The sequence below is a fragment of the Oncorhynchus keta genome, chromosome 11, assembly GCF_023373465.1.
Source record: "Oncorhynchus keta strain PuntledgeMale-10-30-2019 chromosome 11, Oket_V2, whole genome shotgun sequence".
Classification (NCBI taxonomy): domain Eukaryota; kingdom Metazoa; phylum Chordata; class Actinopteri; order Salmoniformes; family Salmonidae; genus Oncorhynchus; species Oncorhynchus keta.
In genome coordinates, this window is record NC_068431.1 from 25,623,227 (window position 1) to 25,641,341 (window position 18,115).

At 45.0% G+C, this 18,115-nt stretch overlaps 1 protein-coding gene across 7 annotated transcripts in view; it reads left to right on the forward strand.

The window, feature by feature from the left end:
* LOC118389975 (rho GTPase-activating protein 32-like) overlaps positions 1-18,115 on the forward strand; it is a 262,757-nt gene that overhangs the window by 168,605 nt on the left and 76,037 nt on the right. For 3 of the 7 annotated variants that reach the window (XM_035780035.2, XM_035780036.2, XM_052529795.1), the window contains exon 1: positions 14,615-15,314. The exons of 3 other annotated variants lie outside the window; for them this stretch is intronic. The gene's annotated coding sequence lies outside the window, so the exon portion shown is untranslated. Of the gene's footprint in view, positions 1-14,614; positions 15,315-18,115 lie in introns of those variants that run through there. One more of the 7 variants, XM_052529797.1, reaches the window with a different exon arrangement.

Genomic DNA, 18,115 nt, shown 5'->3' on the forward strand with positions numbered 1-18,115 from the left:
CCAATTAGAAATTCAAGAAAAATTTAACATCCTTGAATCAGTCATTAAAGACAAACAAAATCCATTAGATTACCCAATAACCCAACAAGAACTAAATGAAAAGCTCAAATCCATTAGATTACCCAATAACCCAACAAGAACTAAATGAAAAGCTCAAATCTATTCAATCAAAGAAGGTTTGTGGTCTAGACAACATCAGAAATTAAATGCTGAAAGACAGCACACCTGAGTTGCAAAATGCTGTGCTTAAATTGTTCAACATGGTTTTAACTTCTGGCTGCTTCCCTGATGTCTGGAACCAGGGGCTCATCTCCCCTATCCACAAAAGTGGAGACAAATCAGACCCCAATAATTACAGGGGAATTTGAGTAAGAATTAACTTGAAAGGTTTTCTGTAGCATTTTGAATTCAAACCTTCAAGAAAAAAATGTAATAAGTAAATGTCAAATACTGACCATATATACACCTTACACACACTAATTAATAAACACATCCACCAAAAAAAAGAAGCCAAAATCTTTGCTTGATTTATTGACTTTAAGAAAGCATTTGATTCTATTTGGCACGAAGGGCTATTCTACAAAATTCTCCAAAGTGGGCTTGGTGGTAAGGTGTATGACTTAATAAATGTATGGACACAGAAAAAAAGAAAAAGAAAAAAACAAAGAACAGAATTCTTTTCACAACGTCGAAGTGTGAGACAAGACTGCAGTTTGAGTCCAAATCTTTTCAACATTTATATCAATGAATTAGCAGACAATTTGGACCATTCTCCAGCCCCAGGACTCACACTATTTGACACAGAGGTGAAATACCTGCTATATGCTGATGACTTGGTACTTATATCACCAACCAAAGAATGTATTCAACAGAACATTAATATTCTAGAGCAATCTTGCTATAATTGGGCCCTGGCAGTAAATTTCCCAAAAACGAAAATCCCCCCCCAAAAAAAAAAAACCAAGATGTCAGAAACACATGTAAATTCACCCCGAACAACACCATAATTGAACACACTAAAAATTACACCTACCTTGGTCTGACCATATCTGCATCGGGAAACTTTAATATGGCAGTGAATGCACTCAAAGAAAAAGCCTGCAGAGCATTGTATGCAATAAAAATGAAATAATTCAAAATCAAAATCACAAAATATTTGACAGTGTAATCCAAGTCCAATAAACTGGACTTTAAAATGTGGGACAAACATCCAATTGAAGCCCTACAAGCAGAATTCAGATCTTTACCAAGTACAGGCTGAGTGACCACCGATTGGCAATAGAAACCGGCAGACATAAAAAGACATGGCTATCCAAAGAGGCATGCATGACAGGGGAGGTAGAGACAGAGATGCACTTTCTCCTTAACTGTGATAAACATTCCGCACAAAGAGATTCATTATTCACAGAAATTACTACATTTACTCCAAATTTACTCCAAATTTGAACTTATTAAACCCAGAGGCAAAACTAAAAATACTCATGGGCGAAGGCGCAATGGCTCCTCTTGCAGCCAAATAGCCTGAGGGACACTGAATAATAACATCTGCATAGTAAGCAGTAACTTACTTATTATTACTATTATTGTTATTACTATTTGTGGTATGGGTGGTAATGGTAATGATAACAGTTTAGTGATGGTGGTGGTAGTAGTAGTGGTAATGATGATAGTTCTAGTAGTGATGTAATGGTGAAGATGACCGTTATTTAGTTATAAGGTAGTTATAGTTTCATTTTCCATATTTATATTTTTATATTTATTACATTACATTCTACTATTGACTTACCATTTTATTGTTATTATTTTTGTAATTAATTTTGTATTATTATTTGTTATTGTTTATAATTTTATTACAATGTATATTGTATACATTGTTGCTTTGGCAATATTGACACAATGTTGGTTTGATTTTCCTCAGGTTTCCGCCTGCAATTTCAGTTCTGTTATACTCACAGACAATATGTTGACAGTTTTGGAAACTTTAGTGTTTTCTATCCCAATCTGACAATTGTATGCATATTCTAGTTTCTGGGCCTGACAAATAGGCAGTTTCAAATGGGTACGTTTTTTTGCCAAAAACGAAAATCCTGCCCCCTACACTCAAGAAGTTAAATGTAGAGTTTTATTAAATAGTTATTGAAAGTAGTAAGCGAAAATGTTTTGCAAATAATGTGATTCCACCTGACAACGGTTGTTGTAGTTCAGCCAAGAGTTTTTTGGTCATTGTCACTGTCTGTTAAAGATTCTATCGAGAGAGAGCGAGGGAATGGGATACACTGCTCCCAGTCCCAGCTTCCTAGATGTGAAGCTCTAATAGGTTCAAACTGAACGGTGAATCGCTATGATCACCTAATCATCGGACAGTGAAGGAGGAGCTCTAATAGGAGCTCCAATAGGTTCAAACTGAACGGTGAATCGCTATTCTCACCTAATCATCGGACAATGGAGGAGCAAGCTTCATAGAAAGCCAGCCATTTCGGCCTCCTGAGTGGTGCAGCGGTCTAAGGTTCAATCCCGGGCTGTATCACAACCAGCCGTGATCGGACGTCCCATAGGGCACCGCACTGCCAGGTCTCTAACCTCCTCCCTATAGGCTGTCTCATCATTGTCTGTGATCATGCCTACCACTGTTGTGTCATCAGCAAACTTAATGATTTTGTTGGAGTAGTGCTTTGCCACGCAGTCGTGGGTGTACAGGGAGTACAGGAGGGGACTAAGCACGCACACCGTAGGGGCCCCAGTGTTCAGGATCAGCGTGGAAGATGTTGTTGCCTACCCTTACCAGCTGGGGGAGGCCCGTCAGGAAATCCAGGATCCAGTTGCAGAGGGAGGTGTTTAGTCCCAGGGTCCTTAGTTTAGTGATGAGCTTTGTGGGCATTATGGTGTTGAACGTGGGAAATTAACCTAAACCACTTGTACTTGTCAGGTATAGTTTACTTTTATTTTGTATCACTCAAATATCCAACTAATAGTATCCAATATTGACATATCGTGAGGCTACCCTCACGTATATCCCTCAACATGATCAGTTGATGTTTACTGGTCATGAAAGCATGCAGTTACTTGCTGTAAACGCCTAAAGCTGATGATAGAGCTAAATGTTGCATTTGTTTTGCATGGAATAATCCAAAATTTATAGTTCTGACTATGCTTTTCAAGAGGTGATGAAATTACAACCAAATAGTTAAATCTGCCATATTGTAAGGGTTTTCTTCTGGTGAAAGAGAGGCGGGCCAAAATGCAGCGTGGTGGTTATTCATGTTTTTAATAAAGACGACTATACATGAACAGACTATACAAAACAAGAAAAGTGAAAACCTAAACAGTCCTATCTGGTGCAAACACAGAGACAGGAACAATCACCCACAAAACCCAACAAAAAACAGGCTACCTAAATATGGTTCCCAATCAGAGACAATGACTAACACCTGCCTCTGATTGAGAACCATATCAGGCCAAACATAGAAATAGACAAACCAGACACACAACATAGAATGCCCACCCAGCTCACGTCCTGACCAACACTAAAACAAGGAAAACACATACGAACGATGGACAGAACGTGACAGAACCCCCCCCCCCAAGGTGCGGACTCCGAACGCACAACCTAAACCTATAGGGGAGGGTCTGGGTGGGCATCTGTCCGCGGTGGCGGCTCTGGCGCTGGACGTGGACCCCACTCCATAATTGTCTTAGTCCACCTCCTTAGTGTCCCTTGAGTGGCGACCCTCGCCGCTAACCTTGGCCTAGGAAACCTAACAACGGGCCCCACTGAACTGAGGTAGCTCAGGACTGAGGGGAAGCTCGGGACTGAGGGGAAGCTCGGGACTGAGGGGAAGCTCGGGATCCTGGCTGACTGGCAGATCCTGGCTGACTGGTGGATCCTGGCAAACTGGCGGATCCTGGCAGACTGGCGGATCCTGGCCGACTGGCGGATCCTGGCAGACTGGCAGATCCTGGCTGACTGGCAGATCCTGGCGGATCCTGGCTGACTGGTGGATCCTGGCAGACTGGCGGACCCTGGCTGAATGGCGGATCTAACTGATCCTGGCAGACTGGCGGATCCTGGCTGACTGGCAGATCCTGGCCGACTGGCAGATCCTGGCCGACTGGCAGATCCTGGCCGACTGGCAGTTCTGGCGGATCCTGGCCGACTGGCAGTTCTGGCGGATCCTGGCAGACTGGCGGATCCTGGCAGACTGGCGGATCCTGGCAGACTGGCAGATCCTGGCTGACTGGCAGATCCTGGCGGATCCTGGCTGACTGGCGGATCCTGGCAGACTGGCGGATCCTGGCCGACTGGAAGTTCTGGCGGATCCTGGCAGACTGGCGGATCCTGGCAGACTGGCAGATCCTGGCTGACTGGCAGATCCTGGCGGATCCTGGCTGACTGGTGGATCCTGGCAGACTGGCGGACCCTGGCTGAATGGCGGATCTAACTGATCCTGGCAGACTGGCGGATCCTGGCTGACTGGCAGATCCTGGCCGACTGGCAGATCCTGGCCGACTGGCAGTTCTGGCGGATCCTGGCCGACTGGCAGTTCTGGCGGATCCTGGCCGACTGGCGGATCCTGGCCGACTGGCGGATCCTGGCCGACTGGCAGATCCTGGCGGATCCTGGCTGACTGGTGGATCCTGGCAGACTGGCGGACCCTGGCTGAATGGCGGATCTAACTGATCCTGGCAGACTGGCGGATCCTGGCTGACTGGCAGATCCTGGCCGACTGGCAGATCCTGGCCGACTGGCAGTTCTGGCGGATCCTGGCCGACTGGCAGTTCTGGCGGATCCTGGCCGACTGGCGGATCCTGGCCGACTGGCGGATCCTGGCCGACTGGCAGATCCTGGACGACTGGCAGATCCTGGCCCGACTGGCAGATCCTGGCGGATCCTGGCTGACTGGTGGATCCTGGCAGACTGGCGGACCCTGGCTGAATGGCGGATCTAACTGATCCTGGCAGACTGGCGGATCCTGGCTGACTGGCAGATCCTGGCCGACTGGCAGATCCTGGCCGACTGGCAGTTCTGGCGGATCCTGGCCGACTGGCGGATCCTGGCTGACTGGCAGATCCTGGACGACTGGCAGATCCTGGCCCGACTGGCAGATCCTGGCCCGACTGGCAGTTCTGGCGGATCCTGGCTGACTGGCGGATCCTGGCTGAATGGCGGATCTAACTGATCCTGGCAGACTGGCGGATCCTGGCCGACTGGCGGATCCTGGCAGATCCTGGCCGACTGGCAGATCCTGGCCGACTGGCAGATCTGGCGGCGCTGGGCAGACTGGCGGCACTGGCGGCGCTGGGCAGACTGGTGGCACTGGCGGCGCTGGGCAGACGGGTAGCTCAGACGGCGCTGGGCAGACCGGAGAAAAAGGCTCTGGCAGCGCTGGACTGAGGAGCACTGGTGCCTCTGGCATGAGGGGCTCTGGCGCCTCTGGCATGAGGGGCGGTAGCTCTGACAGCGCCGGACAGGCGGGAGACTCTGGCTGCGCTGGAGAGGGGGAAGGCTCCGGCAGCGCTGGACAGGCGGGACGCACTGTAGGCCTGATGCGTGGTGCTGGCACTGGTATGCCGTGCATACTATGCCAAACCAACAGCTTTCTTTCTACTCTGTCCAATACATCCTCCACAGTCTCAGACTCAGCACTCTGCTTCGCCGACAGCTCCAATTCCATCCATGGCTCCTTACGGTAAACAGGGGGAGTTGGCTCAGGTCTGACTCCTGACTCTGCCACACTCTCCCTGTGCCCCCCCCAAGAAATTTTTGGGGGTGCCTCTCGGGCTTCCAGCCGCTCTGCCGTGCTAGCTCCTCATAATGCCGCCTCTCTGCTTTCGCTGCCTCCAGCTCGGCTTTGGGGCGGCAATATTCCCCTGGCTCTGCCCAGGGTCCTTTTCCGTCAAGGATCTCCTCCCAAGTCCATTTATCCAAATAGTGCAGCCTCTCCCACTGCTGCTGCCTCTGTTGCTTCTCCTGCTGTTGCCTTTGCTGCTGCTGCTTTTGCTCCTGCTGCACCTGTCGCTTCTCCTGCTGCTGCTGTTGCTGCTGCCTCTGTTTACCACGCCGCTTGGTCCTTGGTTGGTGGGTGATTCTGTAAGGGTTTTCTTCTGGTGAAAGAGAGGCAGACCAAAATGCAGCGTGGTGGTTATTCATGTTTTTAATAAAGATGACTATACATGAACAGACTATACAAAACAAGAAAAGTGAAAACCTAAACAGTCCTATCTGGTGCAAACACAGAGAGAGGAACAATCACCCACAAAACCCAACACAAAACAGGCTACCTAAATATGGTTCCCAATCAGAGACAATGACTAACACCTGCCTCTGATTGAGAACCATATCAGGCCAAACATAGAAATAGACAAACCAGACACACAACATAGAATGCCCACCCAGCTCACGTCCTGACCAACACTAAAACAAGGAAAACACATACGAACGATGGACAGAACGTGACACATATGTAACTTTTTTGGGCTACCCAACCAAATTCACATAGAAATGTGTGTTTTAGATCTGTCATTCTCATTGAAAGTCTACGAAGCAGTAGATGTGTTCTATGTGTGTTATTTCTATGCTTTCTGTTAAGTTTTGTTCTTGCGTCTTTTACTTTTGGTTTTGTACACCAGCTTAATATGGAAAATATATTTCACAGCGGTTTAGATGGTATAATGATTATGTACACTATACTTGCTTGTTTTGTCACGTTAACTGAAATTAGTGAACTATTTTTAGCAACCAGGAAATGGTGGAGCAATTTCTGCTTAGTGCATCTTTAACAATCACTTAAAAAGCACACAGTTGTCAATGGTTTTAGCGGAGCTGAGGGTCTCCTTGTCCCAGTACATGATCTACAGCTTGGGACGTCCACACTCCAACTGTGCCCATGCGAAACTCCCCCCTTCTGTACAGTGCACTTAGCTTAGCATTGCTGCAAAGCTTAATCTAATGTAGGCTACCTAGAACTGGCACACTTACTGTGTAACTGACGGTTACGAATGAAGACCGTCATGAAAATAAAATAACCGTCAACTGTTATTTTATTGATGAATTTTTTTACAAACCGCTGACAGAAGGAGGGACAGTCGGGTGTTCGTGCAGTTGAGTCCGTTTCTGCGGTAACATGGACTAGGGTGTCCAATCAAAAACTAATAATTTGACCAATTTGTTCAATAATTTGTTGTGTAGATAATCTTCCAAGAAAACCAATGGTGCAAATCTCATGTTTTTATACTTGTAGGATGTTCAGAATTATGGTGACTAAATCAATAGAGGGCAGAGGGAGAAAAAGTCCAAAATTAGGAAAATTGCACACAGCGTTACGTCAGCTAGGCTGAACGTGGTGCGAGAATGATGGCTATCTGACAGGCTCACTTTCCTGTTGAGCTCATCATCTTCCTTCTCGAATCCGCAGGACATAAAACAATATAGAGGAAAGATGGATATTGATTTTGAGACATGACATGTGCTATTTTCATATTTAAGTATACACTTCTCAGATAATGCTAAATTATTTTTTCAAAGATTTCTCACAAACAAGCATATCTCTGTGAAATGTCAACAGAGCACTGAGCTTTTATTTTCAAGGCCTTTACATTTAATTCAGCTCTTGTCATGCTAATTTAGCTTATTTGCAACCCGCGGAAACAATTTTGAAGGTGTCCACCACAACATGTAAAATCCTCATGTTTTGGCAAAAAAGCTGCACGGCTCTTAAAATAGAGCTCAGTGATTATTATCTGATGTATTAGGTTACGATACACTCATAACGTTTACACTTGTGGGAATTGGCATATATGGATAGGGCTAAATTGAAATGTTTCTTACAGAAGAAATATGAAAAGCATATGCATAACCATTGTAACAATTGAAAGGGAACAGTTTCGAGATTATGGGAAAAGTATTAGACCGAAGGTCACCTGACATGAGACTGAATCCTAACATTACACTGTTGATTTTGTGAATTTTATATTTACTGTACTGTTCGCCACATTTGATGGGTACAGGTCCAGCTTTTTACTTTTTGCTTTGCTCCTATGGGTACACTTGCAATGGCCGCCAGGCCATCCATTATGGCATCATTGACAAGAACGGGGATGCCCGTTCTGTTCATTCTATTTCTATGGCAGCACATAGTTTTGCTATTCTAACGGTTATTACGGAGACCGCAGTCATTTGCAGTGTGTGACTACTGGGGAAACTAGGAACGTACCATGCTGCAAAAGAGTCAGCATAGCACTATGCTGCTGGAGAGTTCCGTGCATAACAGGGCAGTAGCACCATATTGACGAGCTGCTCGGAGCTTCGGTGTAAATATTTTTTTAGCCCCAATGAATGCTTGCCCGCCTGCCCTGTCAGTCTACTCTTAGTGACGTCACAGCAGCAGAAACAGTCCTAGTGTTTTCAGTGCTATCTTGACATACTGTGTGCGTGTGTATGCCAGAGGAGTCTTGTAGGAGCTATAGGAGGACATGCTCATTGTAATGACTGGAATGGAGTAAAAAGAACTGAGTCAAATGTTTTTCCATATGTTGGATGTGTTTGATTCCTTTCCATTAATTCCATTCCAGCCATTACAATGAGCCCATCCTCCTATAGTGACTTCCACCAGCCTCTGACATACGCATGACTTTGTGTACCTGCACATCTGTGTGCTATGTTTGTGTCATTGCGTGACACTGTGCTTGTGTATGCAGTAACAGTGTGTACAGTGAGTAAGTCAACTGCTATGTTATTTGTTTCATAAGCAGCTTTGCAATTTTTCACACTCCACTCCCGATCCTTAATCTCATCCACTTACTGCTGCGATCTCCGTCCAGTCCATACAGGCTGACATTTGTGCTCCTAAGTTGAAAAATGTAGGCGCATATAAAGAGATGTAGGAGTACAGTTACAACAACAAAAAATTATGTCGGTAGTATTTGAAAAGTTTGGTCTAGAAACAAGCCGTTCGAATCTGTCCTCAGTCTATTCTCTATGGCATTTAAGAGACTACGGTACAGCAAAGTAATTATTACAATTATTATCTGGGTGATTTCTTTTATAGGGGGCTGGTGCTCCCAAATTACAATTCCAGGTAGCCCAGCAAAAATATTTGAGCATATTCTACCAACATTTTAGCACTGTAGAGCCCTGAAACAGTAGCTTACCTTCCAGTTGGTCATATTGAATATATCTTTCAATGTTTCTCTCGGTTTGTTCTGAAGCACTGCAGTGTAGCCCCAAAGGTGAACAGCACTTGAAAGCCTCCTTTTCTACAGCCTGACAAAAATACCAGCATGTGAAGTTTGTTGTGTGGGAGGGACACTCCAAATACCTCATCTACCTCTGCAGTCCCCCAATTCTCTCTGGCAAACAAACAAAAAGTTGCTTATGCTTCTTCGTACCGAATCCCTGCATTATTTGAAACGCCTGCAATTCCCTTAGGTCAGGGGTGTCAAAGTCAAATGGACGGAGGGCCAAATAAAAAATTTAGCTACAAGCCGAGGGCCGGACTGTTCGAATGTTCATTGAAAAAATTTTAAATGACGCATATAGTCTAGTGAACCTAATTGAACCTACTGAAAACCTAACAAATATATTCCAATATGATCAGATAAATAAAGCAATATTTTCTTATGGCTCTGTCAGTAATCTTTAATTTTCAACAGACACAAAAGACAAATTTCCTTTATATAAAAATCCCCATAACATGAACATTAAATGAAAGTCTCCTCACGAAGCTCGAAACATCTTTGAAGCACCTTTCCCTGGCTTAGCCATCGCACCTCTGTGTGATAAGGCAAATCACCATGCTCCGTTTCTAACTCCGTCAGAAATGCCTTGAACTGGCGGTGATTCAAACCTTTGGCTCTGATAAAGTTAACTGTGCGCGTGATGATGCTCATTACATGCTCCATTTTCAAGGCTTTACCGCACAACGCTTCCTGGTGTATGATACAATGATAAGCTGTCAGCTCACCTGTCGCGTTTTCCTCTTGCATCTTTTCCCGTATCTTCGCCACCAGTCCGCTCCTGTGTCCACACATCGCAGGTGCTCCATCGGTTGTCAAACCCACGAGTTTTTCCCAAGGCAGCTCCATCTCATTTACACATCTTGACACCTCTTCATACAAATCATGCCCCGTAGTTGTGCCATGCATAGGACGTAAAGCCAAAAACTCCTCTGTCACGCTTAGGCTGGAGTCCACTCCGCGGATGAAAATTGACAACTGGGCAATGTCAGAAATGTCGGTGCTCTCATCCACAGCCAAGGAATATGCAATGAAATCTTTTCCCTTTTTCACAAGCTGCTCTTTTAGATTGATGGACAACTGGTCTACTCTCTCGGCAATGGTGTTTCTGCTCAGACTCACATTTAAAAAGAGTTGCCTTTTTTCTGGGCAAACTTCGTCACAAACTTTAATCATGCAGTTTTTGATGAAATCCCCTCCGTAAATGGCCGGGCTGATTTAGCGATCTCTTCTGCCAAAATAAAACTGGCCTTGACAGCAGCCTGGCCTTGTGATTTGGCTTTTTTGAACAGAGCCTGTCGAGATTTGAGGCCTCGTTTTAATTCCTCTGCCTTTTGTAGCCTTTGTTCCATGTCCATATTCTTGTTTTTGTCCGCGTGTTTCGTTTCATAATGTCGTCTCAGATTATACTCTTTCAGTACCGCCACACTTTCTCCACACAGAAGACACACAGGTTTTCCAGCTACCTCCGTGAACAAATACTCTGACTCCCACCTTGTTTGAAACCCCGGTTCTCAGTGTCCACCTTCCGTTTTGCCATTTTTGATGGGTATCTGAAAGTTAATTTTACTGTGATGCTGACAACTGCTGTGCCAATAAATATTGAAATGAAGCAGCCTACTGCTCGGTGCGTCACCGTTGCATTGTGGGAAATGTAGTATTGGTGCGTGTAAAAGATCTGCGGGCTGCCGGCTTGCTGCGGTCTGCGGGCCGGTTCTAATAATAAATCAAGATCATCCCAGGGGCCGTAAAAAACCTTCTCGCGGGCCGGATGTGGCCCGCGGGCCTTGACTCTGACATATGTGCCTTAGGTCAATGGCAGCAGTTTGTTTGTTCGTACTTGGTGCAGTGTAAGAGGCTGTACAGCTGTACAAATAACTCATCCAAAGAGCTTTGACTTCTCAAACACGGCAGAAAACTAACACAATATGATGCCCCGTTACCTTATTAATTAAGCCACTTACTTACATTAACTGGCAAGGTAAACTTAGGGGTCGCATTAATGCAGCATTCGGAGTTTTTCACGAAGGAAAAAATATAAAACGCACAAGAAATATCTTGCTGCGTTTTGTAAACGCAGATGTAAAATGCTTATTATTGTAATATCTTCTCGGCATCAGATACATTTCGTGCTTCAGTTGCACTTCTCCACTCAGATGAGAACGGATCCTTGCGACATAGGGCTGTGCATTATCCTGAAACATGAGGTGATGTAGGCAGATGAATGGTACGACAATGATCTCGTCACAGTATCTCTGCATTGAAATTGCTATCAATAAAATGCAATTGTGTTCGTTGTCTGTCGCTTATGCCTGCCCATACCATAACCCCACCACCACCATGGGGAACTCTGTTCACAACATTGACATCAGCAAACTGCTCGCCTACATGACCCCATACACGTGGTCTGCGGTTGTGAGGTCGGTTGGATGTACTGCCAAATTCAACGTTGAAGGCACCTTATGGTAGAAAAATTAACATTCACTTCTCTGGCAACAGTTCTGGTGGACATTCCTGCAGTCTGCATGCCAATTGCACACTCCCTCAAAACTTGAGATATCTGTGGCATTGTGTTGTGTGACAAAACTGCACATTTTAGAGTTGCCTTTTATTCCTGGGTATTGGGAAAGTTGAGCTTCAGGATAGGGTAATTTAAACTGTCTACATTGTTCTGTATTGAATTAAATATTACCACTACCTTTATAAAACCATCTCTATCTTTATTTCCCAAGCACAATTCAACACAATAATAATTGCTTTTTGTTTTTTAATCATAGGCATCTTAACACAAGGTTAACACCTACCAAACACTTTGTACTTTTTTTAAACACCTGCTGTTACCTCATAGCTCATTAGTAATGCCTTGTATGTGTGTATGTATATATATTTATTGTTGTTATTATTTTTTAGGGAAGTCAGTTAATAAGAACAAATTCTTATTGTCAATGACTGCATAGGAATAGTGGGTTAGCTGCCTTGTTCAAGGGCAGAACGACAGATTTTTACCTTGTCAGCTTGAGGATTTGATCTGGCAACATTTTGGTTACTACTCCAATGCTCTAACCACTAGGCTACCTGCCGCCCAGTTAATTAAAGCTTGTTGCACACAGGCCATGTGTAGCCAATATGATTTCTAGGATATTTTTGTCAGGACATTTTCTACCTGCAATGTTTTTATTTGTTGGCTTTTTGTAAGCTGTTTTTAAGTAGTTGGCAATGGCAACTTTTTAGGTTTGTATAATTTTCATTTAGATTTGGTTTGATTAACCACAACAATGATTTTGAGATGCGAAGACATTATAAATTAAACTAAACTGTTTCACAAAAATGTGTATATGAAAACCATAACTGGCACGCAGATCGGTAGAAATGGTAAGATAAATTGGCATTTCACATGAAAAAGGTTGCCTACTCCTCCTGTAGCCTATTACCGGCAACGTCAGCAGAGTAATGGCAGAATCTGCAAAAGCGAGAGAATAGTTGGGTCAGGTGAAAAATGTTTTCCTTCTTGTTATCTAGATCTCTGGTGACCTCTTGAGGCATCAAACCTGAAGCTTAAAGTGTCAGACAAGCTCAATCATATAGTTAATTTGATTAAAACACAGGGTGTGTCAATACAGTGGGGAGAACAAGTATTTGATACACTGACGATTTTGCAGGTTTTCCTACTTACAAAGCATGTAGAGATCTGTAATTTTGGCCCACTCCTCCATACATACTCCTCCATACAGACATTGAGCTCCCTCCAAATATTTTCTATTGGGTTCAGGTCTAGAGACTGGCTAGGCCACTCCAGGACCTTGAGATACTTCTTATGGAGCCACTCCTTAGTTGCCCTGGCTGTGTGTTTCGGGTCATTGTCATGCTGGAAGACCCAGCCACGACCCATCTTCAATGCTCTTACTGAGGGAAGGAGGTTGTTGGCCAAGATCTCGCGATACATGGCCCCATCCATTCTCCCCTCAATACGGTGCAGTCGTCCTGTCCCCTTTGCAGAAAAGCATCCCCAAAGAATGATGTTTCCACCTCCATGCTTCACGGTTGGGATGGTGTTCTTGGGGTTGTACTCATCCTTCTTCTTCCTCCAAACACGGTGAATGGAGTTTAGATCAAAAAGCTCAATTTTTGTCTCATCAGACCACATGACCTTCTCCCATTCCTCCTCTGGATCATCCAGATGGTCATTGGCAAACTTCAGATGGGCCTGGACATGCGCTGGCTTGAGCAGGGGGACCTTGCGTGCGCTGCAGGATTTTAATCCATGACGGCGTAGTGTGTTACTAATGGTTTTCTTTGAGACTGTGGTCCCAGCTCTCTTCAGGTCATTGACCAGGTCCTGCCGTGTAGTTCTGGGCTGATCCCTCACCTTCCTCATGATCATTGATGCCCCACAAGGTGAGATCTTGCATGGAGCCCCAGACCGAGGGTGATTGACCATCAACTTGACCTTCTTCCATTTTCTAATAATTGCGCCAACAGTTGTTGCCTTGTCACCAAGCTGCTTGCCTATTGTCCTGTAGCCTATCCCAGCCTTGTGCAGTTTTATTCCTGATGTCTTTATACAGCTCTGGTCTTGGCCATTGTGGAGAGGTTGGAGTCTGTTTGATTGAGTGTGTGGACAGGTGTCTTTTATACAGGTAACGAGTTCAAACAGGTGCAGATAATACAGGTAATGAGTGGAGAACAGGAGGGCTTCTTAAAGAAAAACTTAACAGGTCTGTGAGAGCTGGAATTCATACTGGTTGGTAGGTGATCAAATACTTATGTCATGCAATAAAATGCAAATTAATTACTTAAAAATTATACAATTTGATTTTCTGGATTTTTGTTTTAGATTCCGTCTCTCACAGTTGAAGTGTACCTACGATAAAAATTACAGACCTCTACATGCTTTGTAAGTAGGTAAACCTGCAAAATCGGCAGTGTATCAAATACTGTATATGGGAAAAGACATGTTCTAAAATTTATAGCAGTCGATTGGTCGAAAGAACATGGTTGCAAAATCTCTTAATTTATAACAATTGTAAATGGACAGTCAAGTGTAAAGGTTGCATAATTCAAGCTTTTTTGGGATTGATCACAGGCTGGTGTGTGTCTGTCCTCTCAACTCTGCTTATTATTTGGGATAGGGAGATTCTCACTGAGGGGTCTGCACTGTGCTGTTAATCCTCTGCCCCTCCACAGGCCAGAAGATAAATGGAAAAAGGAAAGAAAAAGATTGAAAGACTGCACATGCTGGAGAAAAGAACTGCTCTCCTGCAAGGGCATCCCCCTCCTCCCAACCACATCTACACACCCCTCCCCTCTGTTTCTTTTGGCTCTCTCCAACCCTCTTGCTTTGTCCTGGGGACTGTACCAATGAGATATGGGGGAGGGGGCGAGTGAGGAAAAGAGGAGAGTGAGAAAGCATGTGGTTGAAAGACGGACAGAGCGGATTAGCGCAGGGCAGGAAAAAGAAAGGAAAGAAAACCGCTTTTTCGTCAACTACTACTTCTGCCTGACAAATTGAGTGTAAAATATGCTGTGGGGAAGGGCTAACCAAGTAGTAAGAACAGACGGAGAGAAGGGAACCTAGAGAACGTCACTGGGATGAGAGATGGCGAGAGAAAGAACAAAACAGATGGGATGAAAAACACACAGGTCCTGACGTGGAATCTTCCAAACCTAACAAACCACTGCTCTACAGTTGGTGCTGGTGCTACCACTGCCTTCCTCCTCTCTCTCTGAATCCCACACAGGGAGGGGTTGCACTCCACACACACGGGACAACAAACAGAGAGAGAGAGTGTATGTGAGCTTGCAAGGAGACAGTGCTGTATCTGTATCCTGGAGTGTGGATTTGTTCTCGGACGCGAGGGGAACAGAGGCTTGCGGGACTGGGGAACCTGCCACTTTGAGAGACACACACACACACACACACAGTGAGACATGGATACTCCAGGCTAAAGGGGGAGGACGGACTCAGTGTGTGTATGTGTTCAGTAGGGGGGCTCTCTTTCTGCGTTCAGCCCCCGGCAGGCACCGTGAAGGGAATCAAACAAAAGGCTGTGTGACCAAAGCAGTGGCAACGGGACTCTAATGCTGTGAGTACTGACTGAGAGGACCTCTCTCCCTCTTCCTCTTTATCTTTCTCTCTCGTCTATCTCGCCTTTCTCAGTGCTGGGAGACAGTCCTTTGAGTTTGTCCTTGTGTGTCAGTGAAAGCTTTTTTAGGCTAAAATATAGCAGGTGGGTTAGCTTTGAGCTTATGCTTCAGAGACTACAGAGCAGAAGGCCGTAATAGCTGCTCACCCACGTCTGCACACACACACATACATTCTCTCTCTCTCTCTGCAGCAAGGCCACCGTGGATGGTCTTCTGTCACTATGGTGGATTTAGTCTTCATGGACAAGTCAGTATTTCACTGCTAGACATGCACTGGCTGGGTGTTGGAATTAGTCACTTTTTTTTACGGAGCGGAACAAGTTGTTTTTAACGTGTGGTTCAGCAGCAGGGATCCCAGCTGAACAATAGACTGGTTGCTGTGTCGCTCCCGGTTCACTGAACTGTCATTGAGCGCCATCGGTAATGAGGTGTGTGTGTGTGTGTGTGTGTGTGTGTGTGTGTGTGTGTGTGTGTGTGTGTGTGTGTGTGTGTGTGTGTGTGTGTGTGTGTGTGTGTGTGTGTGTGTGTGTGTGTGTGTGTGTGTGTGTGTGTGTGTGTGTGTGTGTGTGTGTGTGTGTGTGTGTGCGCGTGACTGTTTGACAGTGAATGTGTGTGCGCGTGCATTTGTACATGTAGCCTACCATTTCCATTTGTGTGTGTGTGAGACTAATTGTGTTTGTATGTGTACTATGTGCATGACAGCTTGAGTTGGTATGTACCAACACTCACCCTTTCTCTGTTCAGAAGTCCAAATTCTTAACACCTTCCTGCAGTAACAGGGAAAGTATGTTTTGCTCAACTCAAATGACCATCTCTTTGGGATTGCATTTGGGGTTTGCTTTCATTGCTCCTGCCCTGCACTGAGAAAAGCCTTGCTGTTGGTATATACGACTAGCTGTATCATTGTCCTGAGCCCAGCCGTGCTCTCTAACTAGTCATGCTGCAGGCGGCAGCATTATTGAACTCTGCTTGCAGAGAACGAAGAACTAGGTCATGTTCTCTCCTACTACCATGCATTTTTTGGGACGAGCCCACAGAAACTGGACGGGGATTACCGTTAGCTGTTTTCCAGCATCTCTCTTACATTAAGTCAACTTTAATGAGACCCAAAAAACTCTTCCATCTGTGTTTCTGTCTCTCTCTTTTCGTCCCCGAACATTGTTTGATCAGCACACTTTCTAAGCTCTTAAAGAACAAACAACTTTCTCCTCTGTAGCTCTTTGTCAAGCTTGGAGCTCACTCAAGGTTCTTTGTCTGTAGAACTAATTGAGCAAACGTACCACTTCAGTTTGGAGATTTTAGACCCCAGGGTTGAGAAAAAGAGTTGGAGCGGTAACTAACGAAAGTGAAAACACAGAACACTGATGAAGAAATAGGGAGAGAGAGTTGATATGAGGAGAGTGGAAGCTAACAAAAGTGAAAACACTGAAGAAGGAGAGAGGGAGGAAGTGAAAGAGCGGAGTCGCTGCAAACAGTAGGCTGTGCCAAGCCGTCTGGAGCTACAGTGGTACTTAAACCAAGCCTGCTATTTTGCGTCCCACACTTAGCCTTGACAATTGTTTTGTACAGACAGTAAACCTGCTGGCTCCATAGATGGAGGTGAAAAGGCCCTCACAACCACCTATTGACGTATCACGTGGAACTGACAAGATGCTATTTCTGTAGTTATTTCATTCCAAAACTTAGAGGCTAATGCAAAGGACACTAATGAAGCTCTTCAAAATGTAGACCATAGATGTGTGTGGTTGTTTTTTGCCATTTTTCAAGGATGACTTTCCATCCACGCACTGTGAAATTGACTGTTTGACAGAGCCATGTCATTTCCCCATGATTCGAGTCACTTGTCTGAATGCTGAGTCACATTTGAGTAAGCTTCTGTTGCTAGTGTGTCTAATATGGAGGCCTTTTCCATGATGTGTCTGTTTTGAAGTGGGCTAACAGTGTGGATCGAGGTGCATATTGAACCTGGCCTCGTTTTTCGATCTTGTGACCTGTTTGAAATGATTCACGTCTGTTTGTCAAGCTTAGCCAGCCCACATCATGACCATCACCACTTTAGCAGGTTGACCTAGTGGCTATTGGCTGTATGCAATCTATACTATCCATATCCACAGCAGTTCAGCTGCATTAGATGAGGCCCCTCAGCCCTCAACACTGTCAAAGTGGCATAATTGGAATTGTATCACACATATTCAAGGGTAAATTTAACCAAGTGGCAGCCCCAGATTCAAATGAAGCGCACCACTGTTTATCCTATAAATCAACAGCACAAATTTCTCCTCTGAATGGTAAAGGCAGCTTACTACTGATCGGTGTTCTGTTCTGTTGTTGTGTACCATGTTGGGTTTGGTCCTGCACCAGTCCCACTGCACCTGGATTAGTGTATTAACAACTTCTATGCTAACCTGGCTAGAGCTGAGCTGTCTATTGTCTAAAGCGGCTGCTGTGTCTACCACTCCATAGCAATGGGGGAATCTGAAGGGTCTAGGTTTGTTTTGCTCATCGTTACACAAAGACCCCGCCAAACCCAGTGTGTGTGTGTTTAACTGTGTAAACATGCAATACCATTATTTTACACTCGCTCTCGGAGGTCAGTGCTTGGACACATTGCCCAGCTCGTTTCATAATGACATGTCAATCACAGGGATGGATTGGGGTGCGGATCGGGTTCTGGTGCCTGGAGGATACGGAGCAGATCTCTTCAGGCACAAAGGACAGCGGGGCCATTCAGTTTGATTGT